At 34.1% G+C, this 25,651-nt stretch overlaps 1 pseudogene; it reads right to left on the reverse strand.

The window, feature by feature from the left end:
- Positions 1-335: 335 nt before the first annotated feature.
- Positions 336-10,995, reverse strand: LOC102669293 (protein C2-DOMAIN ABA-RELATED 11-like; annotated as a pseudogene).
- Positions 10,996-25,651: the final 14,656 nt, after the last annotated feature.

Here is a 25,651-nt window from a genome sequence, read left to right on the forward strand (position 1 = left end):
ACAACCGATGTAGATAGCTTTTTTTCTACGACGTTACTGGCACAAACACGACGTCGTTTATCACGTGTTCTACGATGGCGGTTGTGATACGACCGATGTAGAAAGCATTAAACACGACGTCTATCACGTAAGCACCGACGTAGACACTTTATTATTAATTTATTTATATTAAATTAATATTAACAATTTATTTATATATAAATTTATATTTTAACAACACATTATTAAAAATATGACAAGTACATATACTTATTTTAAAAATTAAATCAAGATATGATAAGTACATATAATTAGAAAATTAATTGAAAATATGATAAGTACACCTTTAAAAATCTTTATCTGGCTGCAGAGTTTGATGGTTGAAGGTTTAGATAACTATTTCCCATCTTGTCATCAGCCTTCACAAAATCTTTACCAAATACTTCCTATCTGATGTGTCATCATTTTCTCATATTTCTTAATCCTTTTTATCACCATTTTAATTACTAATTAGCCTTAATTGTCAAATTAATTATGCAGTTTTATCATTTCGGCCTACGGGATTAATTTTGTGTTTTTAATTTAATTTCAGGACAATTATAAGTAATTAGGCTTGAATCCGGAATTGGGCTTGAACTTGAAGAGAGCAGACACTTTTATTCTACCAAATCTTATCTTATCTAGATTTTATCTCATCTAGATATTATTTCATCTAGATTTTATCTTATCGTATCTAGATTTTATCTCATCTAGATATTATTTTATCAATATCTTATCTTACCTAGATTTTATTTCATCTAGATTTTATCTTATCTAGATTTTATTTTATTTATGGGCTTGGACTTAAAACAAATTTGTAAGCTTTGGGGCTGAGAACTATATAACAGTTCCAAGGTTCTAGTTTTAGGCTCTCTCTCTCTCTTTCGTTTTAGCTTTTTTGTTTTGGAGAATAATTCTAGTTTTCTTTGTTTTTCTACTACAATTTCGTTTGCTATTGATTAATGGAAGGCTAAGTCTCTAGCGTTGTTTTCTCTTGAGAATCAAGCACAACTCTCTTTGAGGTTTTATTATTACTATTCAATTCTGATCAATTTTTCATCTTCACCAATTACTCTGTATTTGTTGCTATTAATCCATGCATGCTTAGTGCTTGATTAATTGTCTCTGCGCTTAATTTACGTTCATGCTTAATGATCAGTTTCGTTCATGATTAATTGGTATATGTGTTGCTTAATCACATAATGAATGTCTTATGTTAAATTTCGCTTAGTAATTTAATTTAGGGTTGGATTAAGTGGTTGAACTGATAAAGAATAAATCCTCGTAACCTAGGATAAGAGACTTGCTTGTGACTCAAGGGGAAACAACGTGTTTTAATTCTGATATTTTCTAATTCGAATTTACTTGTTGTTTAATTTACAAAAACAAACAAACCCCTCATTCGTTACTATTTTATTACTATCTGTTATGAACGTTTGGTTGACCATTGCTCGTTGGGAGACGACCTAGGATCACTTCCTAGATATTGCATTTTTAATGTTTACTTGATTCGGGTACGACCTCGATCAAATTTGGCGCCGTTGCTGGGGAGCAATGGGCTAAAGGTTCATAATAGTGTTTAGTTATCTTATTTTGTGTAGCGTTCTGTTTTGCATTTCAGTTGCATTCCCTGTTTAGCGACGGATTCAGCGACTGATTCAGCCTTTTGTTTTGCTGTGAACAGTGCTGAACAGTGATTAGCGATTGGGAATTAGCGACGGATTTTGCAATTTAATTAACGATTTTTGTTTTGATAGTTAGAGTTGCTATTTTTGGCTGAATTTTTGTGTGGTAGCTTCTTTCGATCCATATTTTGTGTGAAAAATACCAAGAGCACGTGGTGTGGCATTATTTGAGAGAGACAAAAAATTTTGGAACTTGTTTTTAGCAAAACTTAAAACGGCCATAACTTTTGCTCTGGGTATCAGAATAACTATTATTATATATGCATTTGGGGTAGAAAAAAAATTTCCATATTGTGGCAACCCATTGAAGCTGGTTGGGGGCTCCCAAACTCCAAAAATCATCTACCCCATTTCTGACAGCTAGTGGGTGAGTCCAGTCCAAGTGGTTCTTAAGAAGACATGCCTCATAGTGATCAAAAATGAAAAGGATGAGCTTATCCCTACAAGAGTGCAGAACAGCTGGCGAGTCTACATTGATTATAGGAGGCTAAACTAGGTAACCAAAAAAGATCATTTTCCCCTGCCTTTCATTGATCAAATGCTTGAGCGCTTGGCAGGTAAATCTCATTACTATTTTCTTGATGGTTTTTCTAGCTATTTACAAATTCATATTGCTCCCGAGGATCAAGAAAAGACCACATTCACCTGTCCCTTTGGCACTTTTGCCTATAGGAGGATGCCCTTTGGCCTATGCAACGCCCCTGGTACCTTCCAGCGGTGTATGCTTAGCATTTTCAGTGATTTTTTAGAGAGTTGCATAGAGGTGTTCATGGATGATTTTACTGTTTATGGACCCTCTTTTAATGCATGTTTGGATAGTTTGGAAATAATTCTTAATAGATGCATTGAAATTAACCTTGTGTTGAATTTTGAAAAATGTCACTTCTTGGTAGAACAAGGTATAGTTTTAGGACATATCATTTCGAATAGGGGCATAGAAGTAAACCCTGCAAAAATAGATGTTATTTCACAATTGCCTTACCCCTCTTGCATGCGAGAGGTTCGTTCTTTTCTTGGTCATGCAGGGTTTTATAGGCGCTTTATCAAGGATTTTAGCAAAGTGGTCCTTCCATTATCCAATCTGCTGCAAAAGAAGGTGGAGTTTGATTTTGATGACCGATGCAAAGAGGCTTTTGATTGCCTCAAGCGTGCGGTGACTACCACCCCTATCATTCAGGCACCTAATTGGACAACCCCATTTGAGTTAATGTGCGATGCATCCAATTATGCATTGGGAGTTGTCCTTGCTCAAAAGATTGATAAGCTGCCTTGAGTGATCTACTACGCTTCCAGAACTTTGGATGCAGCTCAAGCAAATTACACTACCACAGCGATAGCTTTTGCTCTTGAAAAATTTTGTTCATATTTGCTTGGTACTCATGTTATTGTTTATACTGACCATGCAGCTCTGAAGTACCTGTTGAAGAAGGCTGAATCAAAGCCTAGATTGATCAGGTGGATGCTTTGGCTCCAAGAGTTTGATTTAGAGATCCGTGATCGGAGTGGTACACAGAACCTCGTGGTTGACCATCTGAGTAGGATTGAGCGTGCGTCTGAGGACTCACCCATTCGGGATGATTTTCCAGATGATCATTTGTACATTCTGTATAGTATTTCTGATTCCTTCCCCACTCCTTGGTTTTTTAATATTGTGAATTATTTGGTTGCTTCTATTTTTCCTCCCTAAGCATGTAAAGCTCAAAATGATAAAATTAAGAGTGATGTTTAGCATTATATTTGGGATGACCCCTATTTGTGGAAGTTGTGCAGTGACCAGGTTATTAGGAGATGCATTCTAGACCATGAGATTGACTCAGTCCTGCAATTCTGTCATTCTTCCGCACTAGGTGGCCATCTTGGCATACAGAGGAAAGCTTGCAAGGTGCTTGACTGCGATTTCTATTGGCCCACCATCTTCAAGGATGTGTGGAGAATCTATAGCACTTGTGAGCCTTGTTAGAGAGCAGGCGGCTCACCTTCATGGAGACAACAAATGCCTCAACAACCCATGTTATTCTGTGAGGTGTTTGATGTCTGGGGTATAGATTTTATGGGGTCTTTCCCTGTCTCTTTTGGTTCTATTTATATTCTCTTTGCTGTTGATTATGTTTCAAAATAGGTGGAAGCCAAACCCACCAGAACTAACGATGCTAAGGTTGTTGTAGATTTTGTTAGATCTAATATGTTTTGTAGGTTTGGAGTCTCGAGAGCCATCGTTAGTGATCAAGGCACCCATTTTTGTAACAAATCCATGTATGTCTTGCTCAAAAAGTATGGGGTCGTGCATAGAATTTCCACACCATACCACCCCCAAACTAATGGGCAGGCTGAGATTTCAAACAGGGAGATAAAAAGGATCTTGGAGAAGATTATGCAGCCGAACAGAAAGGATTGGAGCACTAGGTTAGATTATGCTTTTGGGCATATAGGACTGCCTACAAAGCACCCATAACAGCTTGATAGCTAAGAAAGACTTCGTGGTTGGACAAAAAGTTTTATTGTATAACTCTAGGCTTGGACTCATGAGTGGTAAGTTGAGGTCAAAGTGGATTGGTCCTTTTGTGGTGACTAATGTTTTTCCTTATGGTACAGATGAGATCAAAAGTGAATCCACAGATAAGGACTTCAAGGTCAATGGACACCAGCTGAAACCATTCTTCACAAATCCCTCCTTAATGGATGTAGTGGTGGAGGATACCTCCTTACTTCACCCTACTTCTCTTCCGCCATGACTTAGGGAGTTTTCTTTTTCTGTCTCCTTCTTTACTTTTATTGCACTTGTCTAAATTTATTGATTGCTTTGATTATTCTTGATCTTATGATTGTGCTACAATGAGGATAATGTGCTGTTTAAGTGTGAGGAGGGGGGGTAGAAGATTGTCTTTAATTTTGTTGGGTATTCTAGTTTAATTTTATTAGGTTCTCTAGTTTAATTTTGTTAGGTTTTCGAGGTTAATTTTGTTATTTTGGTTTTATGTTTTGTATACAACATTGCATGTTCTCTTTGAATTATAGGTTATGTACAGGTAATGGCTAATTGTTTTTGAAATAGGAGTTTCTTGGCATTTTGTGAATTGAAATCCTTGTTTTTATCTGCATGTCAAGTTAGTTTTGAAAGTTTGAATTGAAGGTGATAGATTTACCCTTGGTGAGAATTTGAGCCATCATCATCTATTTTATTCGTGTGTTTTGCCCCATTGATTGCTTGCACAATAGCCTTGGCTTGACTCTTGTTGATACTTCTTGCTTCACATGCATGTTGGGAGATGATTTAGGCATTTTATTCTTATAAGCCTCTAGCCAAATGAGCCTACCTTGAATTAATTCCTTTGATAGCCCCTTTGAGCCTATGTTTCCCTTTCTTTGTTTTGAAACTCATTACAAGCCTTAAGTGAAAAACCATGATTTCACCCTACCCTTAGAGTATGTTTGGATAGAGAATTTTAACTGAGGAAAGTAATTTATCAGAGAATTTGAATTTTTGTAATCTACAATTCATTGTTTGGATGTTTTTTTTTTTGAAGAATTTAAAATTTTGGAATTTTAAACAACTAAAAATCTGGAATTTCAATTTCCTTCTAAAAGGTGAGAAATTGAAATTCTCTTCTTACCGTTTTCTTCAAGAAACACCGTCAAAGATTGTGGAACATCGTTCGGGCCTGAGAACGTAGAGGAACACGTATAACTAGCACACCAATCATATCTTTTCTTTTTTTTCATTCATTTTTTTTCACCCTCATAATTTTAACTTTTTTTATCCAAATACAAAATTTTGAAAATAAAAGAATTTCAATTAAAGTATTTGAAATTCTTAAAATTTAAAATTTCTCAGAATTTTAAATTCCTCCATCCAAACACACTCTTAAGGAATTTTGGATCTTTGGAATTGTTTTGGGAATAAGTGTGAAGGGGGGTGTTTCATTGGATGATATGTTTTTGTTGGCCATGCTTGATGTATATACATATATTGTCTAATTGTTGCTTTATTTTTCAAATGCTTTCAATTTTTACTGTTCACGTTCAAAAAAAAATTGAAAAAAAATAAAAAAAAATATAGAAAAAGAATGAGGTTGAATAAATGAGGTCTTGGTTTGAAGACTTGAATTGGTTTGGGGATTCAGTTGATTTTGTTTTGGGTTACTTTTAGAGCTTAATTTATAATTTTGGTTTTGGGATTTATTACTTTTTCTTACTTCCCACTTATTTTCCATTGCTCCTCTATTTCTTTGGGTTTTAGCCACCATCCCATACTTTCATCTACCTTGTCATTGGCCCCATTATAACCTTAAAAGACTTTTTGATCCTCATATGCATGTGCTTGTGATGTGGTTGTCAATTTTAGAGTCTTGCCAAGTCTATGTGGTGTTTGTTTTCATGGGTGCTATGAGAGTAAACAGTAGCCTAGACACTTGAGAGATAGAGTGCATATCTTGTGAGGCTTGATCACTTTTCATTCTTGAGCTGATTTACTATCTTGTCATTTTTTAGATGCTTGGATGATTTTCATGACGGCCTTGACTCTTTAACTCTTTACGTGTTGCATGTTACCCATTTTGTTCATTCCTTTAGATTCATTGAGAAATATGTAATTGTTGTTGTGTCTGTTTGTTTCTCTTTAATGTCTCTGGATTTGTCCCTTACTTTGTTTTTTTTATTTTGCCTAGGAGTGCAAAAGGCTAAGTGTGAGGGGATTTGATGTGTCATCATTTTCTCATATTTCTTAACCCTTTTTGTCACCATTTTAATAACTGATTAGCCTTAATTGTCAAATTAATTATGTAGTTTTATCATTTGGGCCTACTGGATTAAATTTGTGTTTTTAATTTAATTTTAGGACAATTATAAGTAATTGTGCTTGAATCTGGAATTGGGCTTGGACTTGAAGAGAGCAAACAATTTTATTCTACCAAATCTTATCATATCTAGATTTTATCTCATCTAGATATTATTTCATCTAGATTTTATCTTATCATATCTAAATTTTATCTCATCTAGATATTATTTTATCTATATCTTATCCTATCTAGATTTTATTTCATCTAGATATTATTTCATCTAGATTTTATCTTATCTTATCTTGTCTAGATTTTATTTTATTTATGGGCTTGGACTTAAAACAGATTTGTAAGCTTTGGAGCTGAGAACTATATAACAGCACCAAGGTTCTAGTTTTAGGCTCTCTCTCTCTTTCGTTTTAGCTTTTTTGTTTTGGAGAATAATTCTAGTTTTCTTTGTTTTTCTACTACAATTTTGTTTGCTATTGATTAATGCAAGGCTAAGTCTCCAGCGTTGTTTTCTCTTGAGGATCAAGCACAACTCTCTTTGAGGTTTTATTATTACTATTGCATTCTGCTCAGTTTTTCCTCTTCACCAATTACTCTGTATTTGTTGTTATTAATCCATGCATGCTTAGTGCTTGATTAATTGTATCTGCGCTTAGTTTTTCTCTCTTTGGTATATGTGTTGCTTAATCACATAATGAATACCTTATGTTAAATTTCGCTTAGTAATTTAATTTAGGGTTGGATTAAGTGGTTGAACTGAGAAAGGATAAATCCTCGTAACCTAGGATAAGAGACTTGCTTGTGAATCAAGGGGAAACAACATGTTTTAATTATGATATTTTCTAATTCAAATTTACTTGCTGTTTAATTTACAAAAACAAACAACTCCCTCCCCCCCATTCGTTACTGTTTTATTACCATTTGTTATGAACGTTTGGTTGATCATTGCTCGTTAGGAGACGACCTAAGATCACTTCCTAGATACTGTATTTTTAATGTTTATTTGATTCGGGTACGGCCTCGATCACTATCCAAAAACCAACTTAGTTACAACCTAATTAAACTCACCATTTCAAATATTTCGCCACAAAACTTATCAATATGTTATAATAAAATGCATGTAAATTGTCTGGGAGGAGATATATACCACTAAACCGGTTAGTAATGTGGTAATGGTTATCTTTGGCTGCAAATTGAATGTGGCCAAACTCACAAAGATACAAGTGGTGAGTTAATTACTACACCCTTATTGTTTACCATTTTACTTATTAGGTTATCATATTGATACTTAGAAGAAAATATGTAGAGGTCTGACCCTGACCTGTTAACTAACAAGTCCTAAATTTTCAATGTCAAGCTCTTTTTTTTTCAAAACGCAAAATGAATCGTCAACAAATAAAAGTGTATATTTACAAATGCAAATAAATAAGAGGAAACTCACCAAATTCAGAAGTCCCAAAGGTTCTGTCACAGTGAAATTCAGCTCTTCATTCCAGACAGGATTCAAGCAACAATGAATGACCCTGGTCTTTGTTGTCTGATATACATGATAATTAGTGAATCATTTCAACATTCAGATGTTTTAAAAATGCTACATAATGTTGACATAAAAAAGATACAAGACAAAACTGAAATGTAAAACCAAGTTACCTGATTCCCCAGCTTGACAACAACATAAGGGTCACTGCTCTTGAATCCCGGATCACTAATTTTTTGCCTTGCACAACAATGACTTTTAGTATCCTCAATTGTTCATCCATTATACTGCTAAAAACATGACAAATATCTATTAACCAATAACACCACAACAAAAAAACATGCAGGCATGCAGCTGAGATAGAGACTAAAACACTTTTAAAGAAAGGAACATGTTGAGAAAAGCAATAAACTAAGTTAAATTAACATGCCTACCAAACAATAACATAAACTAAACGAAAGAAACTTTGAGATTTTTCATGTAAATATCTTTATAACTTAAAAAGTGAGAAAATAGTGGCAAGCCAGTGAATACCGAGGATAGATTTAACTCAATTGAATGTTAGGAGCAAGTGCCAAGTGAAGTGATGATGATCTTAGGAAATTAAAAAGGGCTTTTTTGGAGATAGATTACAATAAAAAGGAAATAATTAAGCAGAGACAACTAAGGGAAGGGATGGTGATGGTATTGGTGGAGAAGAATATGTGTTGTTGTTAGTTAAATGTTCATCTGACTCAGCACTCAAATTTAATCGCAACAGAATTTCCTCGTCCACCTACTGCTACAGGTAACAATTACAAAAACAACAGGATTGACCGTTGACCGAACTAAAATATCCAAATCAGCGTGTGCTTGCTGAATTTGACAAAGCTCTTTAAATATATGTCATAAAAAAACAATTAATAAAAGTGATATATTAGATAATATATACGTATGCTAGGCATATATTTGTATGCTAGTGTCACTATTAGTTAAGTTATAAAATAAGCTATATAATATATACTTATATATTAGATAGATAAAGTAAATTAATATTAAACCTGTAGTTTAGCTAGTTTAGCGTCTTCCCATCCATGAACTTGGCTATCTTTGTTGTGACATGAATATTGGTACTTTTGTCATCCACCTACATATAATTAAATTCCACCAAACCATTACCCCCAAAATTAACTTAAAATAGTACATAATTTATGGAAAGTAAAACGTGTTTTAAGTATAGTGAATTGCAAATAAGAACTAAGTGCTAATAAGAATCTAATTTAAATTAATCAATAAACTAAGTGCAAAGTAGTGATAGATAATATGAGAAGATTACCAAAAAGTTTACCAAAACACATACCATTTACTCGGCCCAAAACAAAATGCAAACATTTACTGGTGAAAGCATGACCACTTCTCAACATCATTCTCAAGTGAGGTCCTGAACTGACAAGCTGAACCAAATGAATCAAGCAATGCACTGTCAACATTATCAAAATAAATGAAGAAAAATAAAAAAAAATGCAGAAAACTCACCCTGCTTTAAAAATTTAATTTTCTTACATATAATTTTAAATAACTCATAAGTTACGGTTAGAGAAAACAGCCTGCAATTTCATAAACCCCAAGCGTGATGCAACAAATTCCCAAATTTAACCTATCTTTTAACAGTTTCAATAAAACTAAAATATAGAAGAATAATGCAAAATTCTAACCTTTGACCTTGAACTACTTGTCGACCATAATGGTTTTAACTCCAAATCCGAATTAGCATGAACTACACCTTGTGGCAACCCTTTCAAATTCCCAGAAGTTGTAGGATACATCTACACCAACACATAAAAAATGTGTCCAAATTACAAAATCATATATTAGGCAAGAATTGTGAAATCAATCATTGCCGCCATTTGCAAAAACTAGTTGGGATTTTGTAAAGCATTGAAGATTAAATCTGAAAATAAAAATAAAAAATCTACTTGGGCTAGTAGTCTGACATCATAGTTTTACCTTTGGTTCACCCCAGGAACTCGATTTTTTGTCAATCTGATAGTTACAAATATAAACAAATGCATGAGGGAATAATAAGTTAGACCACCAGCACAAGAGTACATGTCATTTAACAATGTGTGCCTTATTGACATAGTTATAGGAATCTCTGGACAAAGCAGTACTAGTTTATTATTAATAAGATGCGAAATTGTTATGCATCAATATCAGCTTCTTCATGCCACAATGACTTGCCAAATAAACTCGTAATATGATTTTTAAAGGATTTTTGTATTTATTTTTTTTTGAAGAAAAAAGAAATACTCTGAAACCTTTTTTTCTTAAGCATGTAATTACCCCTAATTGAAACCCCCACCAGTTATAGTGACAAATATTTTTCATGATTAAGAATTTAATAATTAATCAGAATGTAACCCATCAATTACAGTGATAGAGATACCAATTTGATTATGGAGAACTCAGTGACTCAAAAGAAAGGAAAAGAAACAAAATTTCGGCCCTACTTACCGTCAATTCATTCTTTTCCAATTCTTCTTATCTTTTCCGAAAGAGTGGTGTACCAATTATTCCAGCGCGTGAAAAATTCTTCACGAAAAGAAATGAGAAAGAAAAGAAAAGCATCTCTTTTGTCCATTACGATTCCTAACAATATAGAGAGAAAAAAAAAGTAAGTACAATTGGAAGAAGAAGCAACACTCTGTTCAGTTGTCCTCACCATCACCTACCTAAGGCTTTTTCCTTTCACATAAACCAAACACTAAAAAGTAAGTACTTACAAGTCTTGATCCCACAGTCAGGGTTCACCCATAAGATGTTCTTCTTGAACTGCTGGCATCTTGTCGTTGAGGTTGATTCCGGTGACGGTGCGGATCTTATGGTTGCTCGGCCCCGAAGTGCAGAAAACGTAGGAATGTGAGGAGACAAAGAGAAAGAGAGAGAGAGAATAGTTTGTTTCTAGGGATTTTGGAGTTGTGTGAGGACAAAGAGAGAGAGAGTGACGCGATGAAAAAGTCGAGGCGCCAACTCCCTTAGCTCCCTTAGCGTCCCGATGAACAAGTTGAGGCAATGAAGAGGCAGAGGGCCAACACGTCTTTAAAGAGAGAAAAAGGAAAAATTAAAAATAATAAGCATTCAAAGACGTTTTAGGGAAACCCCGTCTTTAAAATATTCATCATATTTACAAAATTGCCATCATTATATAATCAAAGACGGTTTCTATATGATCGACATAGATATCGTGTCGTAGAAAATAGTTTTTTTAGTAGTGAAGCCTTACATGTGTAATTGAATTTTTATTTTTAAAGTAAGACACATTATCAGTTTTATCATTCTCCAAGCACATGTCAAACATTGAATGCCAATTTGTAATCTTCTTTGTCAAGGAGGTATTGAAAGAAACTCTAAGTGAGCCAACAATGTCGCTAGCTACGTACTTCGGCTTTCACCAAACATGAAAAGCCAAGTGACCTTCTGATTTTGAAAACTCAAGAGTGAAGACTCTTTACTAAGCTCGAACAGGTCTTGTGTCTTTGAGACTATACAAGTTAGAAATAAAGACAAAAATAATAAATAATAAGATAAAGATAAATATAATATAGATCAGGAAAGATGGCAAAGCCTCTTGGTTAGATTATATTATATTTTTATCAGAAATAAAACACGACTAAAGAAAAACACAATTATAAGAGTAAGCGGAAGGAAATATCGATTTAGATGGATAAAGGGTACTCCTCAAGTGGACACGGTAAGTTATTTCATTTAAGAAAAATATAGAATATGATGATGTCAGACTCTTTTTTTTTTAAATAAAGAAAATAGGAACACTTTTGCAATTTTCTTAATAATAAGCCGAGTACTAAAGATCTCTAACAGCCCACACTCTTTGGGTCTTACAAGGATCTTATTTTCCTACAAGTATCAGCCTAACCATAAAGGACTTCCATTGTTTTTTGAAAACAGATATCAAGGGCACACCTTTACAGGCTTACAAATCCCAGGTTTTCTAAAAAAGGGAAGAAATAAAGTAAATGTTTGGATTCTAAATCATATTTGCATTTTCTAAATGAAGATAAATAAGGCCCCTTGAGGGTGCCTTCGAAAAACTTAGCCAGCCATAGTAGATAACATACTTACAAATAGAAGGAAGAAAAAAGGGGGAAGATGGGGATATCCGAAGAACACTAGATATTATTGCTCGCAAAAAACTATTACAAACATTTTTCTTTTCTTTCTCTCACTATCTTTCTAGTGTCTCCGTGTGTGTTAAAACTAAGCCCTGAGGCTCTTTTTATATAGAAAGATGAAGGAATAAAACAAAAGACCCCTTCAGTTAAGAATAGTAAAATTATTATTCATTTTCTTTATCATAGGGCCTATTTTTACAACAGCTGTTTATGCAAAGACTCAATATCAAAGTCTCGGCAAAAGTAAAGATTCATGCTTCAGTTTACAGCTGTATTTTGGCAAGATGTGTCTTTCTTCTGATAAACTCTTTGATGACTTTGTAACAGTAACAGTTTCTTCTTCTTGGACGTTTCCGGAGCAGAAAATGTTTCATGAGTCTTCCATGGAAAGATCAGTGGATGGAAATGGAGGAGTTTGCTATCCATGACAACCACTGGCCTCATAAATCTCTTTAACCTTCTTCTCCTTTTGGAAGAATTGCACCAATTTATTGTTATGATCAACCGAGAAGGGTATAAAAAAATCCTCATTGTATGTTGGCTGGAAGAGCTTTGTATCATGGGTTTGTCTTATCAGGTCAAAATCTCGTTTGTCTGATTCTGAGAAAAACCATTGGTACCCTTGTATTTGTGACCTCATGAGGCTGTATTGGTGTTGTATGTTGCCCTTTACATCCCAGGTTTCGTATTCATCATTGAACAAGCAGGGAAAGTCCTTGTGATCTTCTAGTAGGAGTTTCATAACATGACAGGGATAAATTTTAGCAAAAAAGTTACTCGGGTATGTTACAATTTTGATGGAAATATAATCCATCATTTTTGCCTATAATAGATTTATAGCTTCATTTATAGAAGGGTTAAACCCTTCAAATTTGTCCAAGGGAGGGATCTGGATTGATTCTAGACATCCATAGTCCAAAATACTTTTTATGGAGATTGCCAAGTCTTCATATTCAAAAGACTTGAACTGGTGTAGGTCTAGTCTAGCTTTCTTGAAAAGAAATTTTATTTTGCACCGACAATTAATTTTATCTTCGCAGAAAGGCATTTTGTTAGTACACACAAATTTCTGGTTGAAATAGGCATGCACACCTATGTAAAGGCCAAGAATTTGGGTTTGGTTGTTGTGTACCCTAAACAATAATTTTTGTATTTTCTTGAAATTGTCTAGGTTCAAGTTGTTTATTGGTCCGATGACATTTAGGATGATTGAGTCTTTGTAGGTTTTAGGGGAGGTTTTGGTTTGGTCAACATTTATGACTGAGTCTTTTAATTTTATTAATATTAGTGCTATTTAATTCAAGGGCTTTTTCTACTTCTTCCCTTGAAAAAATCATTTGTAGATTGGGCTTTGAATACCCTCCTTTGCCAAGCAAAGGTCTTTAAAATTGGTGTAAACACCTTTATAAGGTCCTGATAATAGGACAAAAACTGTATAACCTTTCCCAGAATGAGAGGCTTTTGTAAGGAGAGATACTACTCGGTTATCTGTTATACAGAAATTGTATAAGGCACAAATTATGCCCTTTTTTTACCTAACAGATGAATTACTCATTATTGTTTGTGTGTTTTGGAAAATTCCAAATATTGTCAATAAGGCAATTGAATTTATCATTGATGGCTTCTCTACCAGGGTAGTGAAACTCATTTGTAAGCATTGACAATTCTTGATTGCCAAACTATATTTTATGTTTTATGTTTTGTTAGGACACCTTAGAGGGCTTCATCTTATTAGATTCCTGCAAAACAAGAAAGAATATCAACAACAACATTCTTAGCTCCTTTTATGTGTTCAAAATTTATCTTTATTCTCTTATGATAAACATATTCTTGGAATAAAAGTCATCTTTTGTGAGGTTTTTTCATCAGTATTTATTTGTTGGCTATCATTGATACAATCCTACCCCGCAAGGGCATTGGATAGAAGACTCCAAGTAGATTAGGCCAGAGATGCAAGAGAAGGCTCTAGGGTTCTCACGAGCCTTAGGGTAGATTTCGGGCCCATGGGCTAAGTATGAACCCACTTATCTTTGTACATATTAGGATTTCATTATTTTTTGTCCGTGTATTTAGGGCTCCATAATGTAGGTAGGGTATCCTAGAAATATAGGATTTTTCAGCCCTTGTATTTTAGGGCAGCTAAACTAGTTTTTGTATTAGGGATAGTTTTGTAATTTCATATGCATTAAGTGAATATTTGATGTGTGTGTTGGGAAATAAATTTAATTGAATTTGGAGAAGCCAATCCAATTAACTTTTAGAGGGGGAGGTGAGCATTTGCTTGCTACACCCCATTGCCACATCATATAGTCACACTTTGTACATGTCCTTCATGTTTTACATGCTTTATGACACCTAAGCACACTTAGTGGAGAATCTTGGACTTGATCTTGGATTAATGGGCTGAACCATATCTGAAATTCACTAATCATAATTAGTGAAATTTTGGCTCCACAAATTCAATTTCAAATTCAAGTGAAATTTAAATAGAAATTCAAATTTCCCTCCAATTTTGTGTGATACTTAGGCTATAAATAGAGGCTATCTGTGTGCTTTTTTACAACTTTGATCATTTGAAAATTAAACTTCAGATTTCAGAGCTCTTTTAGAGCACAAAATTTCGTGCTCTTCTCTTCCTCTCCCTTCATTCATCTCCTTCTTCCTTCAAGCTCTTATCCATGGCCTCCTATGGTAGTGAGCTTCTTCTAGACTCATCTTCTCCTTGAAGTGGCATCTTCTCTCTCTCTTCCTTCTCCATTTCGTTGCCATTCATCTTCCAAGAAGCAAAGGAATCCATTGATGAAGAAGATCCTAGGCCTACAAGCTCCAATGGAGCTTACATCATGTGGTATCAAGAGCATCTTCATCTAGGTGATATTCTTTTGCTTCCTCTATCTTTTTGTTCAGTGAATTCTCTTTAATTCCTTGTTCTTCATCTTATTCTCCATGTATATCCTCCATTGTCTTGTGGTTTGGTGCTGTTTAAAGTAGATTCAAAAAAAAAAAAAAACCGATTAAATCTTAGATCTACACTTGTTCTTGCATTTCTCTGGTTCAAATTTTGTAGATCTACTCTTGAATCATGTTTTTGTGTTGATTTTAGGTTCTATCATTTTTCATTCATAATATTCTTGTGCGGAACCTTAGATCTAAATTTTCTTCCAAAATATTGATTAGAAAAAAAACACAAAAATCTAAGTGTAAATCACTTAATCCATGTTGTCTTAGAGTCATGTACTCATGTTTAGTCATAGTAATTGTTACATTATGTATCGCAACCTACCCTTCGGCAGGAGGGCGACGCGTGACTCGCGGGTGCGTGTTCCAAGAAAGAAATACACGCGAAGTCGCCACCAACGTTTATTTGAGGAAAACGTCGGAAAAATCAGAAAAGACGTGATCTACAAACCCTAAGTGAAAAGTTCGGGAGTTATATTTACACATGGGGAAGGTATTAGCACCCCACGCGTCCGTTACAAGAGACAGCAGCCTTTAATCAAATGTGCAAATATGACTTCAATTTATATTCTTTTCCCTTTTTACGTTCTTATATCTTTTTTATGCATTTTTATATTTTTATCTTTTTGTGGTCGACGAGGGTGTTTCCCTTGCTCCTACGTATTCCTCAATTGTGATAAGGAAATCAGACCTACGTAGTTCTTTTGTGAACAAAGCATTTTGGTTAAGTTATTTTTTTATCCTTTTTTGCAAGATATGTTTTTATTGAATGAAAGGTCATTTAAGGCGTTGGACCATTAGACAATCTTTCGATTTTTTTGAAAAGTGAGAAAACATTAAGGCATTGGACCATTAATGATTTCTTTATTTTTGAAAGAGGTAACAAAGTTACATATTGATTTTAGGCTCTTCAGAAATCTATATTTAACCAATAAAAGCGGAAAAGACCATTTCAAGGCGTTGGACCTTTGAAAATGGCTTTTTTAGGCGATGGCAAAAGTTTGGTTTATGAATTGATTTTAGCCTTAGTTTCACTTTGGTTATTAGTCGGTTCGATTTAAGAAAGAGAAATCTCAAAGAAAAACATCCGATTGATTTTTTTTATTTATTTTACTAAAAGATATTTTTTATTATTATATTATTATTTTACCTCTTTTTAGTTTCCAACGTGGTTACGGCATGACCGAACGGTCGGATTTCATTTTAACAGAAATTAACGGATGTTACAATTCAAATGATCAGTGAAAATTTATTTTATTTTTGATTAGGCGAGAAAATGACTTAAGTAAATGACTAAAGCACGTCAAAAGGGGGTACGGAAAGTAAATGAAATGAAAATAAAAGTACGTAAAACAAATGAGAACCACTAAGGGTACATAGAATGAATTGAAAAGTTCAATTTCGGGAACTTACCGGTTGAAGACCGAAGAACGACGAAGAACGAACGAAGAACGTCGAAGAGCAGTTAAAAATCTTTGCGAAATCACCCATGGAAATGTTACGGAAGCGCCTCGGCTTGGATTTTCTTCACGGAAACAATTTTTCTCACTAATTTTAAGTGAATCTCAAATACCAGGAGGGTTGAACAATTTTGTTCTTCCTTCCTTCCCCTATTTATAGGAAAAGGAAGGAGATGCTTGCCACCCAGCTCGCCAGACGAGCTAGGTTGCTTCCTCCAAAAGCAACCGCCTTCTGGAGGAACATCCTGGAAGGCCCAAGTGGGCCTAGTTGCTATTTGAACCCCCATTTTTACTAAATAAACCCCCTGCCTTTTTTTGGTGATTCTTTTTCTGTAAAGTTACGGAAACTTATGAATTTCGTAACGATACTTTTTTTCTTTCCGTAATGTTGCGGAACTTTACGGATTACGTAATCATCCCTTTTTTGCCTTCCGGAACGTTACGGAACTTTACGGATTGCACACTAACACTTCCTTTTAATTTCCGGCATGTCACGGAACTTCACGGATTAATTGTGCTACGACGCTTTTCTTTTGGCTTCCGGCATGTCTCGGAACTTCACAAATTGCCTAACGATGGATGCCAAATACCCCAAAGTGGTCAAAAGGGGGTCGCATCCCAACGACGGATGGTCCCTGGACGAAATTAGGGTATGACATTATGTTCTAAGTTTGTGTTGAATTTTTATTTTTGTTGATTGAATTCTAGATACATTTGTTCATGTATTCTTGTCATTCTTATCCTATCTTTTGAATTTTGAGTCTAATTCATGCATGTTACTTAGTTCATAACATGTTCTAAATCAATTCCTAGAAGTAGTCTTGTTGTTGAACTTTTTTTTCTTTCTAAGTTTCCTACATGATGTCTATGATGAAGTTGAGTTGTGGTGCTGAGTTGTGGCTGGATTTGTGAATCAAAATAATTCTTAAGCTCTCTTGAATTGTGTTATTCAAGATAATTGAGCATAAGCTAACACAAATTGTAACTATCCAAGTCTTAAGCTACATAAACACTACTCTTGATTTCTAGGTTGAAAGTGCTGGTGCTAGCAGCTTGAAGATACAAACTTGTATAAATTACTGGGAATTGGTCACTACATGTTTTGAGCTGAAATTTTTACTGAATTTTCTAGACATCTAGGAAAAAATTATAAAAAAATAACCAAGAGATTTGGGTTAAAGGAAAAAATAAGAAAAATCACACAAGTTGGCAGAAAAATCAGTGTCCAGGAAAAAAAAGTGAAAGGGAAGTGTGCTTGTTGTTTTGGCTCAAAATTTGTTATATAATTGGTGTCTATTTTATACCAATCCTAGTTCTGAAATTTCTATTGAAAATTACTGTGAATACAAGTTCCAAAACTATAGGTTTCTTGAGTTTTTTTTTATAGTTTTTTTTACTCTACTCTAGACTCACTCTAAGTTTCTCTTTAAGTCCTAGCTTGCTTTTATGTGCTTTTCATTGCTTTAATTGTTGAATAATCCTTGAAAATTTGTCTTGTTAAAACTCTATTGGTTTAGCTTTCATTTCATTTTTTAGGTCTTTGATTATTGTTTGTCTCTTTGTTTCCTTGTTTGTGAGTTGCCAAATAGGGAATTGGAAAGGAGGATTGGTGTCATCCCTTGAAGAATTTGAGTCAAGAAGCAAGGGGAAAACCACTTTAAAAGCTATTGGACTAAAAAGCACTCCAAATTGAGTGAATCACCAAAGAGAGAACAACCACCAAAATTGAGGATTTTTTTGTAATTTTGTAATTGACAATTTACTTACTTTCATTGCTTTCAAATTTTGTAACAAAAAGGTTTTTCATTGGAAGTAAGTTGGGAGCCTCCAATAGGTCACCCTACTTCCATTTGTGTGTAATAATTTTAGGCAATTTTCCCTTAGGATTGTGAGTGTTTTGTTGGGAACCTTAAATGTGGTCATCCAAACACTCTTAGGATTCGCCTAGTTTACATTTCTTGCTTACTTTCATTGCTTATTTCCTTTACCTTCCATTGTCAAACTGCCTAGATAGCTTGCCTTTTACCAATTAGTTTTTACCTTATCTTTCACACCTCTTTTAGTGTTTATTTTGACTAGTTTCAACCATATTTTCTTTTACCTTTTGTTTTCAAACCCCAAACAAGAAAGAACCATAACTTAGGAACCAACATGAGTCTTCATTCTTCATCTAGTGTTAATGGTGAGGGTTCTACTCCTAAGGACCCCTTGTATAAGATATTAGATGAGTTGAGATCCCTTAAGTTGTGGAAAGAAAAACAAGAGAGAAAAGAAAAAGGTAAAAAAAGAGTGGAAGAAATAAGTCAAGATGAAAGAGACAAAATAAGAGAGAAAGAAAGAAGAAAAATAATGAAAGAAATGAAAAGAGAAAAACATGCCTTCTATAATAGTCATGACTCTTGCAAGAGTTTAAGTGAATAACTTAGCGACTATTATAGAGGGCGCCATAGTTCACATACTAAACATCACTCCCATAGGAGAGAAAAGGAAAGAAAGCCACAAACATTAACCTCCCATACTTCCATGGGAAGGACAATGTAGAGGCTAACTTAGATTGGGAAATAAGGGAAGATCAAAAACTTAAAAGAAAGTCTACATTAAAATCTTATGGCTCTCACTCTTATCCAAAGAAAGACCAAGGTCTAGGCATCTTAGGGGCTGCACCTTCCAAGCCCAAAGATGATAAGGGGAAGACAATAAAAAAGAAACCCCCTAAGGCTAGTATGCAAGGGAAAACTAGCTCTATAAATTGCTTTAAATGTCTTGAAAGAGGACACATTACTTCTCAATGCCCCACCAAGAAAACCATGATTATGAGGGGCCAAGACATTTATAGTAGCCAAGATGAGGCTACTACTTCACCTTCCTCTAGTGAACGTGAAGAAGCAAAAAGGGAAGAATCTAGTGAAGAAATCTACCCCCAAGAAGAAGGACAACCATTAATGGTTAAGGAGGAGTGTAAGGAGGTAAGTGTCTCCTCGAAGAGGTTAGCTAAGAAGAAAAGTCATTTTACAATAAAGACAAACATTAAAGAAACTTCCCCTCTTAGACAACTTCCACATTTTCTCCTTTGTAAAAAGACACTTGTTAGCATTGCCACACCTCTTGGGCTTGAGTTTATTCCTCAAGTAAAGGAGTTGTTGGATGAGGATTTGGTTCGCAAGAGCTTAAATCCTTGTGCTTTGTTGGTGTCCAAAATAGGTATTATTAGGCACCAAATCCCTAAAATAGGTGGTATGATGAATGTTTTGAGTGGTGCAACCCTCTTTTATAAAATCACTTGTGCACCCAACATCTTCATGATTTGTGTATGTAGGGACTCATTAGGTAGGTTTGTTTTTATTTTTAATACAAACTTAGGTACTCATATGGGACACCTTAGGTGTGTCATACTTTTTGGTAGGAATAATCAACATGAAAATACAGAAAAATGTATGTTTTATTGCATTACTTTTCTTAATTTTTTAAATAGTGATCAAGGGGTTCCCATGAACCCTAAGAATAAATGTCATTCATGAGTGGCCCACTCCATCAAGTATAAGAAAAATTTGGGACTTCCATGACTTAACAAACTTTTACAAAAGGTTTGTCCCATATTTTTCTATACTTGTAGCACCACTCATTGAGTTGGTAAGGAACCATGTTCCTTCATGGGAAGATGCTCAGCAAATGGGTTTTCAAACCTTACCTTACTTCAACATACCAAACACAACTAATATATATGTTTTTGTTCTTGTTACAGGTGTTGAGGAAAAAAGCCCAGAGTTTCAAGAACCTCAGGATTTGAGGTCAAATCCATTTCAAGGGGGAGGGAATGATTCAATCATATCCCGCAAGGGCATTGGATAGAAGACTCCAAGTAGATTGGGCCAGAGATGCAAGAGAAGGCCCTAGGGTTCTCATGAGCCTTAGGGTAGATTTCGGGCCCATGGGCTAAGTATGAGCCCACTTATCTTTGACATATTAGGATTTCATTATTTTGTGTCCTTGTATTTAGAGCTCCATAATGTAGGTAGGGTACCCTAGAAATATAGGATTTTTCAGCCATTGTATTTTAGGGTAGTTAGACTAGTTTTTGTATTAGGGGTAGTTTTATAATTTCACATGCATTAAGTGAATATTTGATGTGTGTGTTGGGAAATAAATTTAATTGAATTGGGAGAAGCCCAATCCAATTAACTTTTAGAGGGGGAGGTGAGCATTTGCTTGTTACACCTCATTGCTACATTATATAGTCACACTTTGTGCATGTCCTTCATGTTTTACATACTTTATGACATCTAAGCACACTTAGTGAAAAATCTTGGACTTGATCTTGGATTAGTGAGCTGAACCATATCTGAAATTCACTAATCATAATTAGTGAAATTTTGGCTCCACAAATTCAATTTCAAATTCAAGTGAAATTTGAATAGAAATTCAAATTTCCCTCCAATTTTGTGTAACACTTAGGCTATAAATAGAAGCTATGTGTGTGCATTTTTACAACTTTGATCATTTGAAAATTAAACTTCAGATTTCAGAGCTCTTTTAGAGCACAAAATTTCGTGCTCTTCTCTTCCTCTCCCTTCATTCATCTTCTTCTTCCTCCAAGCTCTTATCCATGGCCTCTTATGGTCGTGAGCTTCTTCTAGACTCATCTTCTCCTTGAAGTGGCGTCTCCTCTCTCTCTTCCTTCTCCATTCTACTACCATTCATCTTCCAAGAAGCAAAGGAATCAATACTACAAGCTCCAATGGAGCTTAGATTAGTGAAATTCAGATATGGTTCAGCCCACTAATCCAAGATCAAGTCCAAGATTTTTCACTAAGCGTGCTTAGGTGTCATAAAGCATGTAAATCATGAAGGACATGCACAAAGTGTGACTATATGATGTGACAATGGGGTGTAGCAAGAAAATGCTCACCTTCTCCTCTAAAAGTTAATTGGATTGGGCTTCTCCCAATTCAATTAAATTTATTTCCCAACACTCACATCAAATATTCACTTAATGCATGTGAAATTATAAAACTACCCCTAATACAAAAACTAGTCTAGCTACCCTAAAATACAAGGGCTGAAAAATCCTATATTTCTAGGATACCCTACCTACATTATGGAGCCCTAAATACAAGGACAAAAAAATAATGAAATCCTAATATGTACAAAGATAAGTGGACTCATACTTAACCCATGGGCCCGAAATCTACCCTAAGGCTCATGAGAACCCTAGGGCCTTCTCTTGCATCTCTGGCCCAATCTACTTGGAGTCTTCTATCCAATGCCCTTGCGGGGTAGGATTGCATCAATCATAAGCTACTATTGTTTCACAATCAATTATTATGGTGATTTCGCTTTTATTTACCATAAAGAGTTTAAATCCTTCTAGGGCGTTTATGACAGCATTGACTTCATAATCTATAGAAGATGAGTATACCTATGGTTTCGTGTGATATTTTCCTGAGATATACCTACAGATTTCTTCATCGTGAATTTTTTCATATTTATTTTTCTTTTTCGTTAAGATGGTTCCCTATCCTTTCTCACAACTTCGCATTCTATGACTAGATAATCAGAATCTAGTGGGAGAGATAAATATGGAAAATTATTAACCATTTCTTTTATTTTCTGGACCAACTTTATATCCTCCATATTAAATTTCCTTTGTTCAGTTAAGGAGGTCTTGTTGTAGAGAGGAGTTGTATATTTTTCTAAGTCTTTTATAAAATTTCTATAAAATTTCTTGCATAATTAAGCAAGCCTAGAAAGGCTCTTAGAGTTTTTATATCTTCCATTTTGTCTGGAAAACTAAGGATTTTTTGGGAGATGTGAGGTTGAAGCCTTATTTTTCCATTTCCTATTTTTGTTCCAAGGAAAGAAATATGGGTCTTACAAATCTCCATTTTTGACTTTGAAATAATTAAGCCAAATTTTTCGAAAAGTGAAGAACTTGTTTGAGATGCAGATAGTGTTCTTCTTTAGTTTTTGAGAAAACAAGTACATCATCAATATATGTACACATAAATTCTTTTTAATTTCCAAAAATGTTATCCATTTTTCTTTGGAAAGTTTGTGGTGCATTTGTCAATCCAAAAGGCATTACTTTCCATTCAAATAATCCTTCTAAACAAGAAAAAATGGTCCATTTTATTGAGTCAGGATGCATTTTTACTTGGTAAAATCCTGATTTTAAATCAAATTTTGAAAACCATTTGACCTTCTGTATCCTATTTATCAAAACATCTTTAGAAGGAATAGTGTATCCATCTATGTGACTATTATCTTTAAGCCTGACCATCCTAGTTTTTTCTCTTTTTTGTTCTGATTGTTTATTAACAATGAAAGCAGGACTCCTGCGAGGACTAGTGCTAGGTTCTGTAACCTTTAGATCTAAAAGGACTTTTATGTGATTTTTGCATTCTTCTTGTTCAAAATTCCTATACTAAATGTCTTTGGTTTTGATTATCAGGTCTGGGTTTATAATTTCTAATTTGCATATAACAGGATCTTTTTTCCAATATTTAGTGGGGTCTTCTCCTATTATGCTTGTTTTATTTAATTCGTCTATAATTTGTTGTATGTTATCAAGAATTATGATTTTGTTGATCCTGACGAAATTGTAGTCAGATTCTACTACAGATAATTCATATTGTAGCTCAGCTTTTGTTTTTATGCTATCTAAGATATTTTCTCGGTAAGAATCTTGGGGTGTTTCTAAAATGGTTATCCTACCATAATTTTGTGATCCTTTTATTTTACAACTACCAGGTATGTCACAAGGATATTGGTTACTGGTGGGGGCATCACTAGTGGTTACTCTGATGTGAGTTCCTCTATTATGGGTGACATTTGTGAGTTTGTAGAGATTAATAAATAATCTTTTGTAATAGTGACTGATCTATTATCATGTACAATAAAATTAAGTCCTAAAATCATTTTTTTTGTAGCTGATTGCAAATCTACTACGTCTGCTTTATTTATAAAAAAATTGTTGCCATAAATGTCACAATTTGTAGATAATTGGATACTAAAATTTATGGTTTCTATATCATTGGTTATTATGTCTTCAGACATGATTCTAGTTTTTGTTATTATGTTACTTCTAAAACAATTATGTTGGGGTACAACACTTTTGCATATGGAACTACATTATTTTTGTATCCTCACTCATTGGTAATGATAGTTTACATGACCTACCTTGATGACATGAACAACATAAAAGGCACCACTAATTAAAAGACTCTAACTAAATATTCAACACGAATGAACTATGTTTTCCCTTAACCAATTTAAATCTTTATTGGCATTAAGCTATAGAGCCCGAACAGATCATGCAAATTCTTTGAGTTTAATTTCTATATACTGTGGTTCTAACCTTTCACTTTTCATAATCATTATGTATATGCCATGGATGATATATGATATATCGAAAGAAAAAATATGAAAAATGCAGTACATACTTACCCCAAAATAGAAATTTTGGTAACCAGCATAAAAGACAAAAGAATTCTTTACCTTCCCGAAATGCATCTTAGATGAATTATGTTTATTTGAACTAGAACTTTCACTATAAGTTATGTAAGTAGATGAAGTTGAGCAATGAGAAGAAGCAAGAGAAGGGCCTCCGTCCAATCCAATATCCACTTTAAACATCTCTTCAAAAAATTGTTGCAACTCCTCAAAGCTCTCCTCTCCATTTTCCTGTTATTTTACACACAACTTTATCAATTGTCTATGCCCCCCCAAATTTTTTTTTAACAAACTTTTCATCAGAAAATATCACACCTAGGAAGTTCATTTCAAACCTAGCAAATTGTATCAAATTCTAAGACCTATAGTTACAAATATTCCTAGAACAGTTAATCAAGTAATATGGAAAACACGTTAACCAAAGTTTTGTTTATTCTAAATTAGGCTAACTGGACTCAACTACTTGTTTTTGTATGGTCCAACAAGAAACTTCCATAATAGACTTCCAACTTTCATAGCATTTGGACCAACAACAAAATACGTAACTCTGCCCCCAAATCTAAAAAGAAAAAGGTGGATTCGTGACCCTGGGATGGTTCTGGGAAGACCGTCTTAAAATGTATTGCATTCTAAGACGATCACATGACAAAGACTGTCTTAGAATGCAATGCATTATACGACGGTCACGTGCCAAGGACCGTCGTAGATAACATTACATTCTAAGACGGTACTTATCACGTGACCGTCGTAGAATGCATTACATCCTAGGATGGTCTGACACAACCGTCGTTGAATACACGACATCTTTTTATGATATTCACTATGACGACGGTTGTTAATCGACATAGTATGCCTTATTTAATCGATGTAGAATCCAACTTCTGTAGTAGTGATATCAACTTCATGATTCTAAAAGGTTTTGCAAATTATCCCATTAAGTTAAAGGTGATAAAATAAGTCAACTCATCTTAGTCCAATTCACTTGTGAGTCACTATCTGGGGCTCAAAGGTAAATTGAATTGGATAGACCTATTTTTTTTAAAGTGAGTTGATAATATTAATGCCAATGCAACCCATTCTTGATAGGTCAATACGCTTAAATAAAAGAAAAAGAGTTTGTTTTTTACAAGAAAAAAAAAAGTTTAATCAACTTAATTTATCATTCTAACATGATTTCAATTACAAATTAGCATTTAATAAAATGAGCTTTTATAATAATTAATTAAAAAATATCTAAAATCACTTATAATTAATTAATAGTAATATATTTTTTTTGCCTTAATAACAAATTTTATCACATAACTTTCATCATTTTACAAATTGTATCACCCAAGGTTTTTTTTTCATGAATTTTATCACTAAACTTTTAATATTTCACAAATTTTATGAGTAAAAAAGTTTTTATTTTTTTGTATTTTATCATCATATTATTAAAAAACGATGTTATTTTATTTTTTCTTTACTATTTTTTGATAATCATCAACGACAGTAAAATATGTAAAATTTGAAAACTTGAAAAAAAAACTGGATAATAAAATTTACAAAAGAATAAAAGTTGAATAATAAAATTTTATCAGCCAAGCTTTGATTATGAAGTATGCCCCGTGCAGGGCAGGTGCAGCTTACAATAAAGATTCATTACGACAAATAA

Source organism: Glycine max, chromosome 9 (genome assembly GCF_000004515.6).
Source record: "Glycine max cultivar Williams 82 chromosome 9, Glycine_max_v4.0, whole genome shotgun sequence".
Taxonomy (NCBI): domain Eukaryota; kingdom Viridiplantae; phylum Streptophyta; class Magnoliopsida; order Fabales; family Fabaceae; genus Glycine; species Glycine max.